This window comes from Euprymna scolopes, chromosome 2, assembly GCF_053919585.1.
Source record: "Euprymna scolopes isolate OS-2025 chromosome 2, ASM5391958v1, whole genome shotgun sequence".
Taxonomy (NCBI): Eukaryota; Metazoa; Mollusca; class Cephalopoda; order Sepiida; family Sepiolidae; genus Euprymna; species Euprymna scolopes.
Window position 1 is genome coordinate 28,644,820 of NC_136483.1, and position 21,366 is coordinate 28,666,185.

At 30.8% G+C, this 21,366-nt stretch overlaps 1 protein-coding gene across 2 annotated transcripts in view; it reads right to left on the reverse strand.

Annotated features, from left to right (window-relative positions):
* Window positions 1–21,366, reverse strand: part of LOC145290299 (uncharacterized) — a 73,359-nt gene that overhangs the window by 46,909 nt on the left and 5,084 nt on the right. Inside the window, exon 1 of one of the 2 annotated variants that reach the window (XM_080136474.1) lies at window positions 3,701–3,831. The exons of the other annotated variant lie outside the window; for it this stretch is intronic. The gene's annotated coding sequence lies outside the window, so the exon portion shown is untranslated. Of the gene's footprint in view, window positions 1–3,700; window positions 3,832–21,366 lie in introns of those variants that run through there. 2 annotated transcript variants of the gene reach the window in all.

Consider the following 21,366-nt stretch of genomic DNA (forward strand, 5'->3'; position numbering starts at 1 on the left):
ATTTTATTAAAATGATCCCTCATTTCTAGGACATTCTAACTTTTTCGACAGGTAACTAATCTTAAATATCTGTCTTACTCTAAGTTTAAGTCCCAATGTCGTAAAACCACATGAAATCACCTTAAGAAGTAAAACATGCAGAATTTATCTCCCATAGCAAAAACATGCTTAATAGTCTTGATTTCTAAACCGTTACAAAGACCTTGAAATACGGGTGTTATTTTACATTAAATTTGGCAGCACTTTATGTCCACCGCCATTGCCAATTGAGAATATTTTCGTCAACTCTGAATATTTTAAAAATAAAAAAGAAAATACGATTTAAATATTTGCTAATTTTAGACTATATTTTTATTTTCAGTTTATTTGTAATTTTGCTTTACTTTTCCAAATAAAAGTAACGTTAAAGTATAATATTTGTTCTTATATTATACTTTATCTTTTCTGTCCTTGGTCAATGAAGGAACCCCCCTTAACACTGAGAATTAAAAAAAAACATGTTGCCCAGATCCTGAATGCCTCTTTTTAGGAGTAGCAAGACTTTTACTACATTAAAAAACGACCTTCTGCCTAACTTTACCATCATAGGAAAGCAAGTAAATATATTTTTTACACATGGAAAACTTTTTTTTCTGCTTTTAATGTTTGTTAAAAAATAAACCTAATAAACTTCAAATTAGTAAAAGTAGATAAAAACATAAATATTGGCTCGATAATCAAACGAATAGAGAAAGAACGCAATTAAGTTTTATATTTGTTATCTCTACCCAGCAGAAAAAACTTCAAAGAAGCTCAGAAACTTTAGAAAAGCTACATATGTTAAATAAAAGCAGAACTACATATAGTCTCAAATTGATAAAATTACAAATGCCACCGAAAATAGACAATCTTCCCTTGCATGTAAAGCAGTCAATGACAGGAAGAAAAAGAGTTACTAAGGCCAAGATCAAAGCAAACAGCCGGGCGTTTAAAGAAATAAAATGCAATTTTCAAATTCTAATCAGCAAAGAGCCCTTTGGATCTGGTTCCTCCACCCAAATTAACCGCGAAAACAAGTTAGCAATAAAAACCGAGCCATTCACTGAAAATGAATTGGAAATAGTTTTGAGGAAACTGAAAAATTCAGAAAGCAGTCGGTTTTGATAAAATTCCACCTGAAGTATGGAAACCAGCAAGTTTGATGATCTGCTATATTATCGTAACGAAGTGTACAAGGGCAGCGCGATTAAGTCATGGACAAAAATTATAGAAGCATCTCTATACTTATACCAATAGCTACAAAAGTATACAACTGGATGGTCCTCAATAGAATAAAACCTTAAATAGAAGAGATGCTCAGGCGAAATCAAAATGAGCTCAGAAAAAAACGCTCAACAATCAGTCAAACTTTTACTATTAAGAGAATTATAGATGGAGTAAAAGCAAAGAAACTACTGGCAATAATGCTGTTTGTAGATTTTTCAAAAGCTTTTGTTTCGGTTCACAGAGAAAGGATGAGACATATTTTGTTGACTATGGTATCCTTGAAGAAATCGTTTCAGCCATAATGATCCTATATAAAAATACTAAAGCCATCGTGCGCTCTCTGGACGGCGACGCCGATTTCTTTGAAATTACTACAAGGTCGCACTCTGGCTCCATTCTTATTTGTGATTTATCTCGATTACGTAGTATTTGAAATCCAGGTACTTATGTTATAATATTTTTGCATATTATAGCAAATCATCCTGAATCTTATTTAGACAAAAAATTTAAAAAATAATTAATTCAAAAATCTTTTCAAAAAATATTTTAATGTGTTATCCATCGAGACAAAAATCGCGGTGAATGGTGTTTTTTTTAGGGGGGATGTTAAATTTAAAATTCTATTAAAAATAGTAGAAAAGGTTTTATATTATTCAGCTATTTATATGATAAAATTCAGGCTTTTATCTTTCTGGGGAAAAAAGTTGCTTGCTCAAGAATAATGGATTTTAATAGATTTTTATTCTTTAAAAAAAAACAATTTTTTCCCCCATTTTTTGCCGTGCCTACCCTATCAGGTTTCAACATTCAATTGCGCATATCTTTCGGACTATACAGCGACTTCAGGATGTAGTAAGTTTGTTTGTTTAACGTTAATGTTTCTGATCCAAATTTAATAAAAATAAAAATATAAAAATAAAAAAAAAATAAAGCGATTACAAATGTTTTTTTTTACTTTGCTGGCGGGACTTCAAGATTGTCGTAAAATAAATTTGATTAACTGCCCGAAAAGTTACAATGGACCCGAAATAGAGGATCGTTTTACGCTAAATATATATGTGTAAATTAACTCACTCTAAATTCTACAATCCTTATTTGTTTTCCTTTCAGTGTGTTCACATATAATCGCCTAAAAAGTAAAATCTTATAGTGTTTTTTTTTTCTTTTTTATAATTTGATAAATTTCTACACGTATTCCGTATTTTCAAGGTTTTTATAAAATATTATGAGATTTTTATCTGCGTTCTTCATTTGTGGCAAAAACATGCAATAAAACATAGGATTATTTTAAAGATGACCACTCCAGAAAGGACAAGATCAAGTCGGCGCCAGAAAAAATAAAAAATAAAACTTGTCAGGAGCCGTTTAAATCTTTTAATTTAACTGTAAACTCTGAGGGGTACCGTATTGACTTTTATCAACTAGGTGCTAGTAGGTGTGAGCATTTCAAAGGGTTTCCTAAGCGAAATAGAAGTAAGTGAAATTGATTATATACTTTCTTTGCCGTAATTTACCAATAAAATTATTAAATTGGACTTAGAAATCCTGGTCCTTTGTCCCTTCGGTTTTTTTTGTTACGATTAAACAATCTTCTGACGAATAAATAAATCTGTATTTCTTTATTTATAATTATCAGGAAAAAATTCAAAGAATTGTTTTGGAATCGAAAATGAGACTCAAATTTTTCCGATACCGATACCGATCTTACTGTCGCAAAAAAGTTTCGATTTTTCAAATTCTCAATTGCGATTAATCTTCTCAACACTAATATATATATATATATATATATATATATATATATATATATATATATATATATATATATATATATATATATGTTAGCAATGGGACGATCCCAGTATTTGCCCGATTCCGATAGAATTACCGATTCTGTTATAAATTATCGATTTCGATACAATGTTCGATTCCGATTATGTCTAAATCTCTTTCTATGTATATATACAACTCTTAAGTTATAGTTGTTTTCTAATCACAATAAAAACTCATGTAATGTGTACATAAATTTTCGATAATGCAAAAATACACTTGTAAGGAGGAAGTTATCTGAAGAATTAAGTTTTACTGGTAATTTAGAATCAATAAATATTTATCATTTTATCGTTAGTACCTGCAAAAGACAATTTTGTTTAAACAAAAACCAACAAGAAAACAAAAGAATCGTTTTTTGTTTTTGGCATCGAAAAATAATCACCAATTGTTTTCGATTCAGACTTTGTATACCCCAAAATGTTTCGATATTTCTGATTCCTTGTTTCGATTAATCGTTCCAATACTAATATATATATATATATATATATATATATATATATATATATATATATATATATATATATATATATATATGTTTATATTAATAGTTGAAGGAAGGTTCTTTTACCGATTTAATATAATAGCATTAAAGGTTTCTTTCTGTAACGAATTGAAATGTGCTTACCTAGGCGTTGTTTTCCAGTGTTGATAGATGAAACGGAATGTCCATAATAACATTCATTACTACTGATCGAATTTGGTTACAATCGAAACATCTTGCCTTTCACCAAAGCCGTCGCTTGTACTTGTTTAGACTCGTTGGTAACAATAGAAAGGATATTAAGACGTCACGTAAAAAATATGTTCCACCGCATAAATATGCAAAATTACATCGATTTATTTCATTATCAAGACGAAATATGTATATATATATATATATATATATATATATATATATATATATATATATATATATATATATATATATATTTATAAAAGAATAGACACACAAGTATTTACACAAAATTTTCTTTTATTGCTAACACCTTGCCTACAAATAATTCAGTAACGGTGTTGGCATATATAAATATAAACATTCATGAAATCATAATTTACAAAGTTTATAATTTGATGAGCGGTTATAGCCGAAATTGGTAGTTGTTTATATTTTATGATAGGGCAAATAGTTATTAGAGTCATTGTTAATATTGTATGATATTCAGTGGTAATTTTTTATGATAGTCAATAATTATATTATTTAAAGCCCGTGAAAATATTGTATACTAGTCAATATTAATATTGTATTATAGTCTATGTTAATATTGTATGTTAATCAATGTTAATATTGTATGATAGTCAATGTTAATGTTGTATATAGTCAATTTTAATGTTGTATGCTAGTCAATGTTAATTTTGTATGCTAGTCAATGTTAATTTTGCATGTTAGTCAATGTTAGTATTTTATGCTAGTAAATGTTAATATTGTATGATAGTCAATGTAAATGTATGATAGTAAATGTTAATATTGTATGATAGTCAATGTTAATATTGTATGCTAATCAATGTTTATATTGTATGCTAGTCAATGTTAATATTGCATGAAAGTAAATGTTAATATTGTATGCTAATCAATGTTAATATTGCATGCTAATCAATGTTAATATTGTATGTTAGTCAATGTTAATATTGTATGCTAGTCAATGTTAATATTGTATGTTAGTAAATGTTAATATTGTATGCTAGTAAATGTTAATATTGTATGATATTCAATGAAAGTTTTGTATCATAGCCAATGTTAATTTTATATGATAGTCAATGTTAATATTTTATTATAGTCAATGTTAATATTGATTCTTAGTCAATGTTAATACTGTATTATAGTCAATGTTAATGTTGTTTCATAGTCAATGTTAATATTGCATGAAAGTCAATGTTAATGTTGTTTCATAGTCAATGTTAATATTTTTTCGAAGTCAATGTTAACATTTTATGATAGTCAATGATAATGTATGATAGTAAATGTTTTTATTGTAGGATAGTCAATGTTAATGCTGTGTGATAATCAATGTTTATATTGTATTCTAGTTAATGTTAATATTGTATGATAGTCAATGTTTTTTGTTTGATAGTCAATGTTAATATTGTATGATAGTCAATGTTAATATTTTATGTAAGTCAATGCGTATATCGTATGCTAGTCAATGTTAATATTTTATGCTAATCAATGTTAATATTGTATGCTAGTCAATGTCATATTGTATGCGAGTCAATGTGTATATCGCATGCTAGTCAATGTTAATATTTTATGCTAATCAATGTTAATATTGTATGCTAGTCAATGTCATATTGTATGCAAGTCAATGTTAATATCGTATGATAGTCAATGTTAATATTGTATGATAGTCAATGTTAATATTGTATGATAGTCAATGTGATGTTGTATGATAGTCTATTTTAAAATTGTATGATATTCAGTGTTAATATTGTATAATAGTCAATGTTAATATTGTATGCTAGTCAATGTTAATTTTGTATGTTAGTCAATGTTAATTTTGTATGTTAGTCACTGTTAGTATTTTATGCTAGTAAATGTAAATATTGTATGTTTATGTTGTATAATAGTCAATATTAATATTGTATGCTAGTAAATGTTAATTTTGTATGCTCGTCAATGTTAATTTTGTATGTTAGTGAATGTTAATATTTTATGCTAGTATATTAATATTGTATGATAGTCAATGTTAATATTGTATGCTAGTCAATGTTAATATTTTATGCTAGTAAATGTTAATATCGTATGATATTCAATGTAAGTTTTGTATCATAGTCAATGTTAATTTTGTATGATAGTCAATGTTAATATTTTATTATAGTCAATGTTAATATTGATTCATAGTCAATGTTAACATTGTATGATAGTCAATGTAAATATTTTATTATAGTTAATGTTGTTTCATAGTCAATGTTATTATTGTTTCATAGTAAATGTAAATATTGTTACAAAATCAATGTTAATATTTTATTATAGTCAATGATAATGTTGTATGGTAGTCAATGTTTATATTGTATGTTAGTTAATGTTAATATTTTTTGCTAGTCAATGTTAATTTTGTATGATAGTCAATGTTAATGTTGTAGGATAGTAAATGCAAATATTGTATGATTGTTAATGTTAATATTGTATGCTAATCAACGTATATATTGTATGCTAATCAATGTTTATATTGTTACCTAGTTATGATGAATAATGTATGATAGTCAATGTTCTTTTTGTTTGATAGTCAATATTTATATTGTATGACAGTCAATGTTAATGTTGTATGATAGTCAATGTTAATATTGTATGATAATCAATGTTGATATTGTTTCATAGTCAATGTTAATATTGTTTGATAGTCAATGTTAACGTAGTATGATTGTCAATATAAATATTGAATGCCAGTCAATATTAATATAGTATGATAGTCAATGTTTATATTGTATGATAGTCAATGTTAATATTGTATGCTAGTCAATATTAACATTATATGACAGTCAATGTTAATATGTTATGCTACTCAATGTTAATATTGTATGCTAGTCGATGTTAATATTGTATGCTAGTCAATGTTAATATTGTATGATAGTAAATGTATATATTGTATGATAGACAATGTTTATATTGTATGCTAGTCAATGTTATTATTGTATCATAGTCAATGTAAATATTGTATGCTAGTCAATGTTAACGTTGTATGATTATCAATGTCAATATTGCATGCTAGTTAATATTAATATAGTATGATAGTCAGTGTTAATATTGTATGATAGTCAATGTTAATATTGTATGATAGTCAATATATATAAAGTATGATAGTCAGTGTTAATATTGTATGATAGTCAATGTTAATATTGCATGGTAGTCAATGTTAATATTGTATGATAGTCAATGTTAATATTGTATGATAGTCAATGTTAATATTATATGATACCCAATGTTTATATTGTATGATAGTCAATGTTAATATTGTATGGTAGCCAATAGTTATATTGTATGATAGCCATTGTTAATATTGGATGATAGTCAACGTTAATTGTATATGATAGTCAATGTAAATATTGTATGATAGTCAATGTTAATATTCTTTGATAATCAATGTTAATTTTATATGATAGTTAATTTTAATATTGTATGATAGTCAATGTTAATTTATATGATATTCAATGTTAATATTGTATGCTAGTACATATTAAGTTTATATGATAGTCAATGTTTATGTTGTATGATAGTCAATGTTAAACTTGTTGATAATCAATGTTAATTTTATATGATAGCGTTTAAATGATATGATGCTTATTGTAGATTTTTCTCTAATAAACAGTGTTAATACAAGGTGGAATGATAAAACTCTACAAATGCCAAGAGTGATACGGGCATTCTATCATGTCTAAAAGTGGTACAATGTTAAACGATCGAGATTGGAGATGTGCTACTGTACAACTCATGCTATGTATTGATTCAATTTAAAACAACAGGACCATTACCAGCACCCCCGAAATCCAAATCGGGGCGGTTCAACGCTTGATAGTACAGTTCAACAAATTTTTCGGCCACGGTTATGGTTTTTGGTGTAGTTTCATGTGAGGGCCTTATCATGCCATCTTACATCTTCGAGGCCTGCTTGAAAGTTAACACCAAAATGTACTTGAATGTACTGAATAGTATGGTGATTCCCTAGTACAATCAGGTGGCCGCTGGCTGACCCCGGGTGTCGCAGTACGACGTGGCGCCGGCTCCCAAGTTCAAAGAGACTCAGGGTTGGCTTCAGAAAGAGTGCTACGACTTAGTACTCTTCTCTCACTGGCCCTCCTCCTCCGGTGACCTGGACCCAATGGACTACTTCATTTGGTCATACGTCGAGAACATTACCAATCTGACCTTGTACAACACCAAAGCCAGCCTTATCACCGTCATCTGCCAAGTATTCGCCGAGCTCTCGCCGGCGCTTGTAGAAAAGGCATCTTCCCAGTTCCGGAGGTATCAAATCCGAAATTGAGGCTGAAGGCGACTACATTGAATAGATGTCAGGTCTACTACATAAAATGTTACCTGAATTGATTTGTTTTCAATAAAAGTTTTCAAATATATAGTGTTGTTTTCTTTAGGGCGACAGCATTAGCGTTCTTCTCTGTATTGTATGATAGTCAGTGTGAATATTATATAGTAAGTTATACTAATATTGTATAGTCTGTGCTAATACTGTATCATCGTTAATATGGAGTGTTAATATTGTATCATAGGCAGTGTTAATATTGTTTGATAGTCAATTACAGACTCGTTGATAACAATAGAAAGAATATTAAGATGTCAAATAAAAATATACGCCATCGCATAGATATAGAACATTTCATTGATTTATCTCATTACCAAGAAGAAATTACACTCATGAGCAAAAAAAAAAAAAAAAAATGGACCAAGAGTGAAAAAAAGGAAGAAAACAATTTTTCAATATTTTTTCCATGAATTTTTGTTAATTTTAACTGAAAATTTCTATTTTGTAGATCATTTTTATTATAGCATATAATAATAAGTGGAAAAATCAATTTAAAAAATGGTAAGACCGCATCTTGGCAAGGATATAAAACACCGAATTGCAGGATTAAGGCAGTCCAAAATGGTTCACAAGCAGATTTATGATATTTAAGGAAAGAAAATGTGAAAACATCTCTTTCTATAGTGAAGCGAATTGGTCAAAGGTTCTAAGTCGAAGGCTTGGTAAAAGGGAAAATCTGGATCTGGTCTCCCGAGAGCATCTACTTTGAAGGGCGACCACAGGCTTAAATTAACTGTTTTGAAGGACCGAAAAAAAATTCATGTTGACCATAAGAATTCAAAACAGGGGCTGGAAATTCTCTTTCTAGATATACAATATCTAGACGAATGAAAGAAATAGAATTTTCCTCTAAAAGGTGTGCAAAGAAGCCACTTTTATCTACGAAGAACACCAATGATAGAAAGAGATTTTTATCAGGTTATGGCAAGAAAAATACAGACTGGCTCAGGAATGTTTTCTGAGTAGATGAATCAAGATTTTTTCTTGTTAGTTATGCTCCCGATGCTTCCGAACGGTGCAATTGAAGAACTGGAGAAAGATTTTCGCCAGGTTGCATAAAAACGACAGTTAAACACGAGAATGGAAGGATAATGGTATGGGGAACTTCTACTGTAGCAGGAGTTGGGGAACTTATTAGATGTGAGAAGTCAATCAATGCAAAGGAATATATTCGAATATTAGAAACAGAACTTATACTAAGTATCCAGAAGCTGGTAATATCCTAGAACACTATTTTTCAACATGGTAATGTTCCTGCACGCACCGCTTTCTTTGTCCATTGTTCTTTGTTAATGTAGTTTTTAGGGCAATAAAATGTATAAAATTTGTTTGGCCCATATTATTTTTGCTCACGAGTGTATATATATATATATATATATATATATATATATATATATATATATATATATATGTGTGTATATATGTATATATATATATATATATATATTCTTTAAAGATAACACGTTAATAGGAATAGACGCACAACTATTTACAGAAAGTTTTCTTTTATTGCGAACACATTGCGTACAAATATTTCAGTTGACATATGAGAATATAATCCTTCATCAAATTATAATTTGCAAAACTTAGATTATAATTTGATGAACGGTTATAGTCTATATTGATATTGTATGATCTTCAGTGTTAATAATTACACTTAGTTTTTAATAAAGTTTATTCGCTCTCACCTAGCACTGCGCCATATTCACTATTGTCCTTTTTATGTTGTGAAACTTGTTTTGATAATAGGAAAATAAAACTATACTCGCCTTTTCATCGTCTTATATTGAGTTTTTATTGTTTTCAATCGATTAATCTCTTCATGTGTTAACGGATACCTAACTAAGTAAACTTACTGCAGACTATCCGGTTTTGTTGCTCATGTTTTTGCTACGAACTTTGAAAGAGGATGGATTGTTCTTTCCTTATTTTATATTTATGTATACTAGTTAGACTAGTGTTAATTATCCACGGTCCGAGATCAATAAACCAAAGTTTGTTTAGTGAAGCAATTATGTATTTAAATAAGACAACATTTATTAGTAGAAGTCTGTAATCCCTTAAGTAATCCAATTTATCAAATATCAATTACTAACGATTACTGCGATATTATCCCATTGATTACTGTAAACGCAATAACCCTTATCCTCAAGTGGCCTCCGGGCCTTGATAAGTGGTGACTCCCTTGTAAAAAAAAAAAAAAGAATAAAAGAGGATTGAAACTCGACCAGAGACCGTATATACTGTGAATTCAATAAAGAATAGCTAGAAGGGCGACTCGACGTTGTCCGGGATTGAATGAAGATCAGCAACTGTTCCAACCTCCAGTACTTTTATTGTCATCAAAACCGATGAAATCGTCCATTTTTTAATCAAATCGACTGATTGCCTGCTCTAGTTAGGAACTCCCTCGCAGTGTAGTGGAAGGAAGGTTTACATGCCTCCCTACACTGATTTAGTTCACAATATATTGTAGTCTACATTGTAGAATCTAATGTTGATTTTGTAAAAATTTCTGTAAATAATGGCCTCAATTAAAGTTTAAATGTCAAGTGTCATGGATAAATTGTGCTCTTAACAGAAATATTGATTTCGAACAAAGAACAACTTGATTTTATGAAATTATTTTTATATAATCACTTGAATTAAAGTAAAATAACATGGTTCAGTTGTGCACTAAAAAACATTAATTTCGAATGCGACCCTGTTTTATGAAAAAAATTACAGTGGCTTTTTACAGGCTGGGCCTTTCTGCTTGTGCGGTGATAAAACTTCTCGAAATCACTTGTGATGTTTGGTTGTATAAAAGTGTTAACTTTTGTCAAAGTCGGACTTCATTCTCTAATCTGATTTATTTGATTATCGATTTCAGATACTTATCAGAGGCATTCTGATACAATACTTATTTAACAACACTACCAAACACACTAAGTACCTTCCTGTGAAATTAAAAAAATCGGCCCTGCCGTTTCCGAGTCTATAGGGAATGAATTGACACATACAGACAAAGTTCCCTTTATATAATAGAAGCGAAAGATCTTTCTTTGAATACTTTGACGAATGACCCGTTTTCACAGTAATGCGGTAAGTTGGATAACTACAAAAAAGATCAATTCTCGCATGTGAGAAAGGAGAAATTAGTATAAACGCTGAAAGTTTAATTAATAGATAGAAGGTAAAAAAGGTGCATACAAATTTAACAATTTGAGATCATAAAATGGTCAATATACAGAACGAAGGGTAACATGAATATGTACTTTATCAAGGACATACCTTAAGGAAGATTGTTCACGTATCAGTTTTTGAACACTACATTAACGATTCTGTCTCTTTCTGTCATGGAATGAATCCTTTTTACCTGCAAACAGCTTTCTGGGGCTTTTTTCGTCATATAGTCAGACCGACATCCAAGATTGTAGAATAACCGGAAAAAGTGGAAACGATTATTAGCCGCCTGCAACTGCCTCCTATGGGTTGTGTCAAAATATAATCTACGTCCGTGGCGGTAAAGGGAGTAAGTAGGCCGGAGCAGAATGCGTTTCAGTTTATGTAGACTGGCATACGTGATTTCTAACACGACCCTTAAAGGAACAAGAGATACAATCACTGGCCAACTTATGAATGTCTTATAAATTTCAATACATTCAACATTTAAAATAATAATTTCATCAAAAATTCAAGACGTCACTTATTGAATTTGATAATCTTTTAAATTGGTTCTATTTTAAGGTGTTTTATTTTTTCAGATTTAGTAGAGACCAGCTATATATATTGCTTTTAATTCAATTTTCACCCCAAACAAGGCATAGTGCCACTTTGAAGTAGGGGACTACTGTCGGGGGCATAAGTTGCAGAAGTATTATGAAGGGAGATGAGTAGCAAAATGTCTGTTCATTGCATTTGAACTTCTGCATGCCAGTACAGTTAGGAAAGCAGAATCCCGTAAGGTAGTTCCAAATTCTAGTAGTTCTGCGTAAAAAAATAATGGAGTAGAAGGCTTTCTTACATCTAGGGATCTCTACAATGAAAGGGCGGAATTTAGCTGCTTGTCGGGTTTGTCGTGGGTATTCACGTCGAGGGGGTACAAGTGCTTGTAGTTCGTCAGAATATTCACCATAAAAGCACTTCTATAACAGGCAGAGGGATACAACATTTCGTCGATGGGACAGAGGCTGAAGCCTAGATGACAGTTCAGGACCTATCAGGTTGGCGACTCTCTTTTGAACCCTGTCAAGGAGTGAGAGACAAGTAGCAAATGCACCAGCCCAAATGTGACAACAGTACTCCATACATAGGCGAATGGTGGCCTTATAGACGTACATGATACTTTCCAGTCAATGTTCCCTGTAAACGTTAGGCCGAAGAGTTTAAAGGAAGTACTTTCGGGTAATGTATTCTTGGCCATTGCTATTGGTGGTAGAGAAGGTTTCTTATAATTATTGAAGGAAACAAGCTTAGTCTTGACAGCATTGAATCTGACCATCCATCTTTGTCCCCATTCCACTACAGGTTCAAGGTCATCCTCTAGTGTTACTGCTGTTTCCTTAGATATGTGTTCATTTGTTTTCCTCTGGTGGCTGTTATAGGATTAAATAACATTATGTATTCTTCCAGTGATACCGTATGATCTGATTTTCCTTAGAAGACCATCGTGCCATACCCTGTTTACAGCCTTAGGTATGTATTGGACTACTTCTCTACCCCCTGATTTGTCCAGTGAATAGTATATGTGTTCAGAGTTTACAGTTAGGATATTTGTTGTAGAACGGGCTTGCCTAAATCCATATTGATTGTCGGTCAGGAGTTTAGCAGCTGTAAGGTGATGGACAAGAGCTTGATTAATTATGGAATTAAATATGCTGGCGAAAAGAAGGCTAATGGAGCGATAATTTAATAGGTCAGTAGAGCTTTTAATAGCACAGCCGGGTAAGATCGGGTCCACGTGCTTTTAAGGTGTCTAGTTTTTTTTTATATCATGTACCTGAGAAAGGGTAATGGTCAAATCATCTAGTGTGGCGTCTCTTCGCAAAGGAAATCAGGGAGGGAGTGACGTGCCGGGTCAAATGTGGAGTTTGAGAAAAACCAACTGGCAAGAAGGTTAGTCTTCTCGGTTGCAGTACAAAAAACCTCATGATTGTTTGATAGTGGCTGAATCGTTGACTGCCCATTATTTACTACACTGTTGTAGATTTTTCAATAATCACGGGTTTCTAATTTCTGCGCTTCGATGTGTTTTCTGGTGGTTTCTGTGTATTCTTCCTTAGCTGACGCTATTTCTCTCTTACGATTACTTCTATCTTATTATATACATATATATATATATATATATATATATATATATATATATATATATATATATATATGTATATATATGTTGCAATATTTTGGACATATAATGGGGTAGTTATTTAAATGCTGCCCACATCAGCATTATTTGGCACAAGGCCTGGAAAGTGGGAACCCCGCAGGCTCCCCTAAAGGAGGGGCATTCCAGCAATTTTAAAAAATTGCCTGAGTAACCCCGTCGGTATTCCCCGGTCGGGGCGCCTCAGGCAGCAAGCAATAAACTTGGCCCACCGGAAAGCCCGGTGGCAAGGCCTGGGAGGATGGACCTCCTAGGTAATTACCCAGGCGGTGTACCTCAGTCCAACAAGTGCTGGGCCGGTTCCCGGCCCCTCACCTGTTGGGCTGAGTGTCAAGTGACGAATCCTTGATGTGTACTACCTGTCTCCCTGCAGCTGAAGCCGCTAGGAAACACATCCCATCACAACAGTATTATAATGGGGTAGTTATTTAAATGCTGCCCACATCAGCATTATTTGGCACAAGGCCGGAAAGTGGGAACCCCGCAGGCTCCCCTAAAGAAGGGGAACTCCTGCAATTTTAAAAATTGCCTGAGTAACCCCGTCGGCATTCCCCGGTCGGGGTGCCTCAGGCAGCAAGCAATAAACTTGCCCCACCAGAAAGGCCTTGGAGGGTGGATATCCTAGGTATTACCCAGGCGGCGTACCTCAGTCCAACAGGTGCTGGGCCGGTTCCCGGCCCCTCACCTGTTGGGCTGAGTGTCAAGTGACGAATCCTTGACTTGTAATACCCTGTCTCCATGCAGCCGAGGCCGCTAGGAGACACATTCCATTATACTGGTGTATAATGGGGTATGATCCCACACAGTCGGACGATTCTATTTATAAACGATGCTGCTAGGAACTAACGAATCGAATTAATTCACGTTCTGCTACCAACCAATCAGAAACCAGAATTGCTGCATAAATATTAAACCTGTTCTGTACCAATTTCACATGTTTTTTTCTGTCTCGACACGGTAAGAATATTTTGCTCTGTGGAACAGTCTACTGCACACAAGTCACCTCGCAGGACTTGTGTGTAACAACGAACCATCGGAAACTGTTCTGTCTACTGCAAACCAGTCACCTCTCAAGACTTGTTTAGAACAACGAACCATCTGAAACAAAACATGACTTACACTTATATATATATATATATATATATATATATATATATATATATATATATATATATATCGCGGTTTGTTTACAAACAATCGTTTGAGCACTTTACAAGTAGCGGACGGATGTTTATTTAAATAGATATTCGGACAGATTAGTTGTGGGCACCACTTCCGTGGTGAAGGGGCAGAACTGCCGACTGTCATCACGACGGTTCTAGGTTCGATCCTCAGCTTCGGATAGTTGCTAGTTTAGTGGCACTGATGAGTTGTGATACAACGAAACAGGTCTGTATGTTGATGACTACAAATATATTTTATAAAGCCCCCCCCTCTTTGGGTTGAGCACTGTCGTAAATAATCTCACTCGCTACTTAATTTGGCTGGAAAATGTGCAGCTCGCGGCTTGTTTACAAACAATCGTTTGAGCACTTTACAAATAGCGGACGGATGTTTATTTAAATAGACATTCGGACAGATTAGTTGTGGGCACCACTTCCGTGGTGAAGGGGCAGAACTGCCGACTGTCATCACGACGGTTCTAGGTTCGATCCTCAGCTTTGGATAGGTGCTAGTCTAGCGGCACTGATGAGTTGTGATACAACGAAACAGGACTTTATATCGATGACTACAAATATATATATATATATATATATATATATATATATATATATTAAGTAATGTGATTTATAATTTAAAAATTAAAAAAAAAAATTTTTAATTTAAAAATCAAATTTTAATTAAATTAAAAATCAGTTTCATAAGAAGGAACAACAACAAAGTCAATTATCTGTACGATCGTTTCGGAAATCCGTGCTTTTTATTTGTGGTATACATGAAGTCACGTAGAACAATTATACATAGTTTTTTTGGTAAGCACGGTCTCCTCATCAGCAAATTTAGGAGGATTTCTATTGAATTTAAAAGACACCAAAAATAAACCTAGCATTAAAAGTAAGGCAGATGAATCTGAAAAATTGAAATAAAAGGTTTGGATTTAAAATTTATAAGAAAATTAGCATAGGTTAGAGATAGAAATGAGTAGAAAAAATATATATTTTTTGAATTTACATAATAAATTTGATTTAAAAATATATAGAGATAGTTACCTTTTAGTTTTTCTTTTTTTGAAATCAGGAACTGTGTTTAAAGTAGTCATTTAGATGTTTGCTATAGCTTTTTATTTTATTGAATGATGAATTTTAAAAGGGCGACGCTCGTGCAGTAAATTGTTTCCGTTAGCGTATTTTGATTTAAAGACGCTACAGTTAATATATATAGAGAGAATATTTATTTTGCAAGTTTTTAAGGGGAGATAATTGTCATGTGTTATTGGCTTTATTTATTATTTGATTTACGGGTCTAAGGGCGGTAATTGGTCTAACTTAATTTATTAAAAAAAAAAAAAAATTGTAATCTATTTTTACTAATGAGTAATTTTTAATGATTTAAGGTGGTTTATATTTATTAAATTTAAACCAACGTTTATGATTACATGTTAGAAGCTCGTGTCTTGAATTTACTAGTTTGGTTGTGCTTTTTATATCTTCATATTTTAAAATTTTTAGGGTTTCTTTTGTATATAGTGTACAAAATTTATCTCCTGGTTTATATGATTTGCAAGTCTCAATTATTTGCTATTTTAAGTTGAAAGAAATATTGCTATTTTTTAGTTGCCAAATATAGTTGGATAGAGTAGTTTGGTTTGATAGAGAGTTATTTTTAAAAGAATGTTTGTGCGTTGAAATTCTATGTTTTATTGGGCCAGATGTGGAACCAATATATATTACCTCTTGATTATTATGATTATTTTCCGTTAGGTCTATTGTTGGATTATAATGTGGTGGGTTGATTAGTAATTGATCGGTAGATTGATTTAAGTTGGTGTTATTATTTAATCTGGTAGTTGAGTTATGGCTGTTGATAGGTTCTTGTATATTTGGAGTTTTTGATACTGTGCAGCTATAGATAACATTTTTAATTTTACATGAGCCTTGTAGGGGACATTTATTTTTTCTTCTACAGTTACAGTCCGATGTATTTTGTATAGTTGTATTTTGTAGTTTATTAATTTTCTTATTATTAGAGCTAATTATTTTCTGATGAAGATTAGGCATAGTAGAGTAAGAAACTTTAATTGTGTTCTTATTGAAAATTTTATTATATCTATGGGGGGCTTTAAAGTTCTTATCTAATATTTTAAAAAATTCTCTAGCTATGTTTGTTTCTAGGTTTTTGGAATACGGGGGGTTGAACCATAGGATCTCCTTGTGTCTATTCTTACGTTTGCGGGTTTTAGTTTGCTGTTTATTTGTATTATTATCTAATATTTGTAGTTTGGTTTTATCTTTTTTTGTCTCTTGGTTATTTTTCTTAACTCGTATACGGGAAGACATTGCCATATTATATGTTATTACGCTCTTAATAGGTTTATTTTTAATGCAGTTTATGTTTCTATCATTTTCATTTATGAATTTAATTTGTGAATTATATCCAGAGTTTTTAAGGGCTTCATTATAGTATTTTTCATTTTTGGTAAATATTGATTTAGTAGAAGACAGTCTAGAAATTCTTAGAGCGATATTAGGAACTATTGATTTTAATATTGATTTAGGGTGGTTTGATTGATTGTGGACATATAGAAGTGATTGGTTAGGTTTATGGTATGGTTCAAAGGTAGAATTTTCAAGATTTAAGGTTATGTCTAAGAAATTAACAATTTTTTTATTAGGGTCGATTTTTATACTAAGTCCATAATTTTTAAATAATTTATGTAGAGCTTTAATTGCTTTTTCATAATTTTTATTAGTAGAATTCGTTATGAAAAGTGCATCATCTCTATATAGCCCTCCTTCAAGTTTGAATTGTTTATGGAGTATACAATGTATTTCATTTAAAAGGAAAAGGCCAACTAGATCAGTGACCTGAGTCGAGTCCGTCGATCCCATTAAAATGTTGAAGTGGTTAGGGGTATTTTTCCTGGTCCAATATTTATTATCAAATGTTATTAAAGACTGTCTAGCTATAAGTATTAGTTTAGTTTCGTCTTGAGTTATATTAGTTAATTTTCGTGCCATTAATAGAGATTTATTAAGTAGGATAGGTGATATAGATTGGTAATATGATTCAATGTCAAAAGAAAGAAATTTAATATTATTTTTATTTTGAATATTAGAAAACCAGTCGATTACTTGGTTGGAAGATTGCCATAGTGGGTATTTTATTATGGATTTAATTTTGGGGATAATTCTATCTAATATGTTTTTACTAACCAGTCCTATATCTGATTTCAAGGGGCAAATGAGTCTAATAGTAGGGTTATTATTGAAGCTGTGTTTGTGGTCTTTTAAAGTAAATCTCGGGGTACCTGGTACCGTTATTTCTGTGTATTTATCTATTTTAAGTTTAGTTAAAATGTTTTTTGCATCATTATTTATTTTATTTAGTGCTGATTTATTAGTAGTTTTATAATTTTTATTAAGTTCTTTATATATTAGATTTTTATATTGTATATAGTCCATTGTGTAGAAATTTCCAGTTTTATCTGCCGGTACTATGAGTTTATTTTGGTGGCTTATAGAAATAGATTTTGAAAATTTATTTATTTTTTTAAGTGTTGGAGTGATATATTTTTTATTTTTCTTAAATTTAATATTTTTAATCAGGTTGATTAAGTCATTTTCAAAATTTTCAGTGTCTATGTTTCTCTTAGGGTTTTTGCATGTTTTTAGTCTGTAGTATTTCGCTGCTTTTCTTTCTTCATTGTCTTGTCTGAGGATGGTTTCTTTTATTTCTCCAGGTTGGTGGTGTATTGGTTCTGTTGTTTCATTTTGGTAATTTTCAAAATGGTAGGCTTTCCATCTCAAGTTCCTTATAAATGTATTTATACTTGTAATTAAGCTGGTTATAAAGGTGTCTTAAACATAGACACTGAAAATTTTGAAAATGACTTAATCAACCTGATTAAAAATATTAAATTTAAGAAAAATAAAAAATATATCACTCCAACACTTAAAAAAATAAATAAATTTTCAAAATCTATTTCTATAAGCCACCAAAATAAACTCATAGTACCGGCAGATAAAACTGGAAATTTCTACACAATGGACTATATACAATATAAAAATCTAATATATAAAGAACTTAATAAAAATTATAAAACTACTAATAAATCAGCACTAAATAAAATAAATAATTATGCAAAAAACATTTTAACTAAACTTAAAATAGATAAATACACAGAAATAACGGTACCAGGTACCCCGAGATTTACTTTAAAAGACCACAAACACAGCTTCAATATTAACCCTACTATTAGACTCATTTGCCCCTTGAAATCAGATATAGGACTGGTTAGTAAAAACATATTAGATAGAATTATCCCCAAAATTAAATCCATAATAAAATACCCACTATGGCAATCTTCCAACCAAGTAATCGACTGGTTTTCTAATATTCAAAATAAAAATAATATTAAATTTCTTTCTTTTGACATTGAATCATATTACCAATCTATATCACCTATCCTACTTAATAAATCTCTATTAATGGCACGAAAATTAACTAATATAACTCAAGACGAAACTAAACTAATACTTATAGCTAGACAGTCTTTAATAACATTTGATAATAAATATTGGACCAGGAAAAATACCCCTAACCACTTCAACATTTTAATGGGATCGACGGACTCGACTCAGGTCACTGATCTAGTTGGCCTTTTCCTTTTAAATGAAATACATTGTATACTCCATAAACAATTCAAACTTGAAGGAGGGCTATATAGAGATGATGCACTTTTCATAACGAATTCTACTAATAAAAATTATGAAAAAGCAATTAAAGCTCTACATAAATTATTTAAAAATTATGGACTTAGTATAAAAATCGACCCTAATAAAAAAATTGTTAATTTCTTAGACATAACCTTAAATCTTGAAAATTCTACCTTTGAACCATACCATAAACCTAACCAATCACTTCTATATGTCCACAATCAATCAAACCACCCTAAATCAATATTAAAATCAATAGTTCCTAATATCGCTCTAAGAATTTCTAGACTGTCTTCTACTAAATCAATATTTACCAAAAATGAAAAATACTATAATGAAGCCCTTAAAAACTCTGGATATAATTCACAAATTAAATTCATAAATGAAAATGATAGAAACATAAACTGCATTAAAAATAAACCTATTAAGAGCGTAATAACATATAATATGGCAATGTCTTCCCGTATACGAGTTAAGAAAAATAACCAAGAGACAAAAAAAGATAAAACCAAACTACAAATATTAGATAATAATACAAATAAACAGCAAACTAAAACCCGCAAACGTAAGAATAGACACAAGGAGATCCTATAGTTCAACCCCCCGTATTCCAAAAACCTAGAAACAAACATAGCTAGAGAATTTTTTAAAATATTAGATAAGAACTTTAAAGCCCCCCATAGATATAATAAAATTTTCAATAAGAACACAATTAAAGTTTCTTACTCTACTATGCCTAATCTTCATCAGAAAATAATTAGCTCTAATAATAAGAAAATTAATAAACTACAAAATACAACTATACAAAATACATCGGACTGTAACTGTAGAAGAAAAAATAAATGTCCCCTACAAGGCTCATGTAAAATTAAAAATGTTATCTATAGCTGCACAGTATCAAAAACTCCAAATATACAAGAACCTATCAACAGCCATAACTCAACTACCAGATTAAATAATAACACCAACTTAAATCAATCTACCGATCAATTACTAATCAACCCACCACATTATAATCCAACAATAGACCTAACGGAAAATAATCATAATAATCAAGAGGTAATATATATTGGTTCCACATCTGGCCCAATAAAACATAGAATTTCAACGCACAAACATTCTTTTAAAAATAACTCTCTATCAAACCAAACTACTCTATCCAACTATATTTGGCAACTAAAAAATAGCAATATTTCTTTCAACTTAAAATAGCAAATAATTGAGACTTGCAAATCATATAAACCAGGAGATAAATTTTGTACACTATATACAAAAGAAACCCTAAAAATTTTAAAATATGAAGATATAAAAAGCACAACCAAACTAGTAAATTCAAGACACGAGCTTCTAACATGTAATCATAAACGTTGGTTTAAATTTAATAAATATAAACCACCTTAAATCATTAAAAATTACTCATTAGTAAAAATAGATTACAATTTTTTTTTTTTTAATAAATTAAGTTAGACCAATTACCGCCCTTAGACCCGTAAATCAAATAATAAATAAAGCCAATAACACATGACAATTATCTCCCCTTAAAAGCTTGCAAAATAAATATTCTCTCTATATATATTAACTGTAGCGTCTTTAAATCAAAATACGCTAACGGAAACAATTTACTGCACGAGCGTCGCCCTTTTAAAATTCATCATTCAATAAAATAAAAAGCTATAGCAAACATCTAAATGACTACTTTAAACACAGTTCCTGATTTCAAAAAAAGAAAAACTAAAAGGTAACTATCTCTATATATTTTTAAATCAAATTTATTATGTAAATTCAAAAAATATATATTTTTTCTACTCATTTCTATCTCTAACCTATGCTAATTTTCTTATAAATTTTAAATCCAAACCTTTTATTTCAATTTTTCAGATTCATCTGCCTTACTTTTAATGCTAGGTTTATTTTTGGTGTCTTTTAAATTCAATAGAAATCCTCCTAAATTTGCTGATGAGGAGACCGTGCTTACCAAAAAAACTATGTATAATTGTTCTACGTGACTTCATGTATA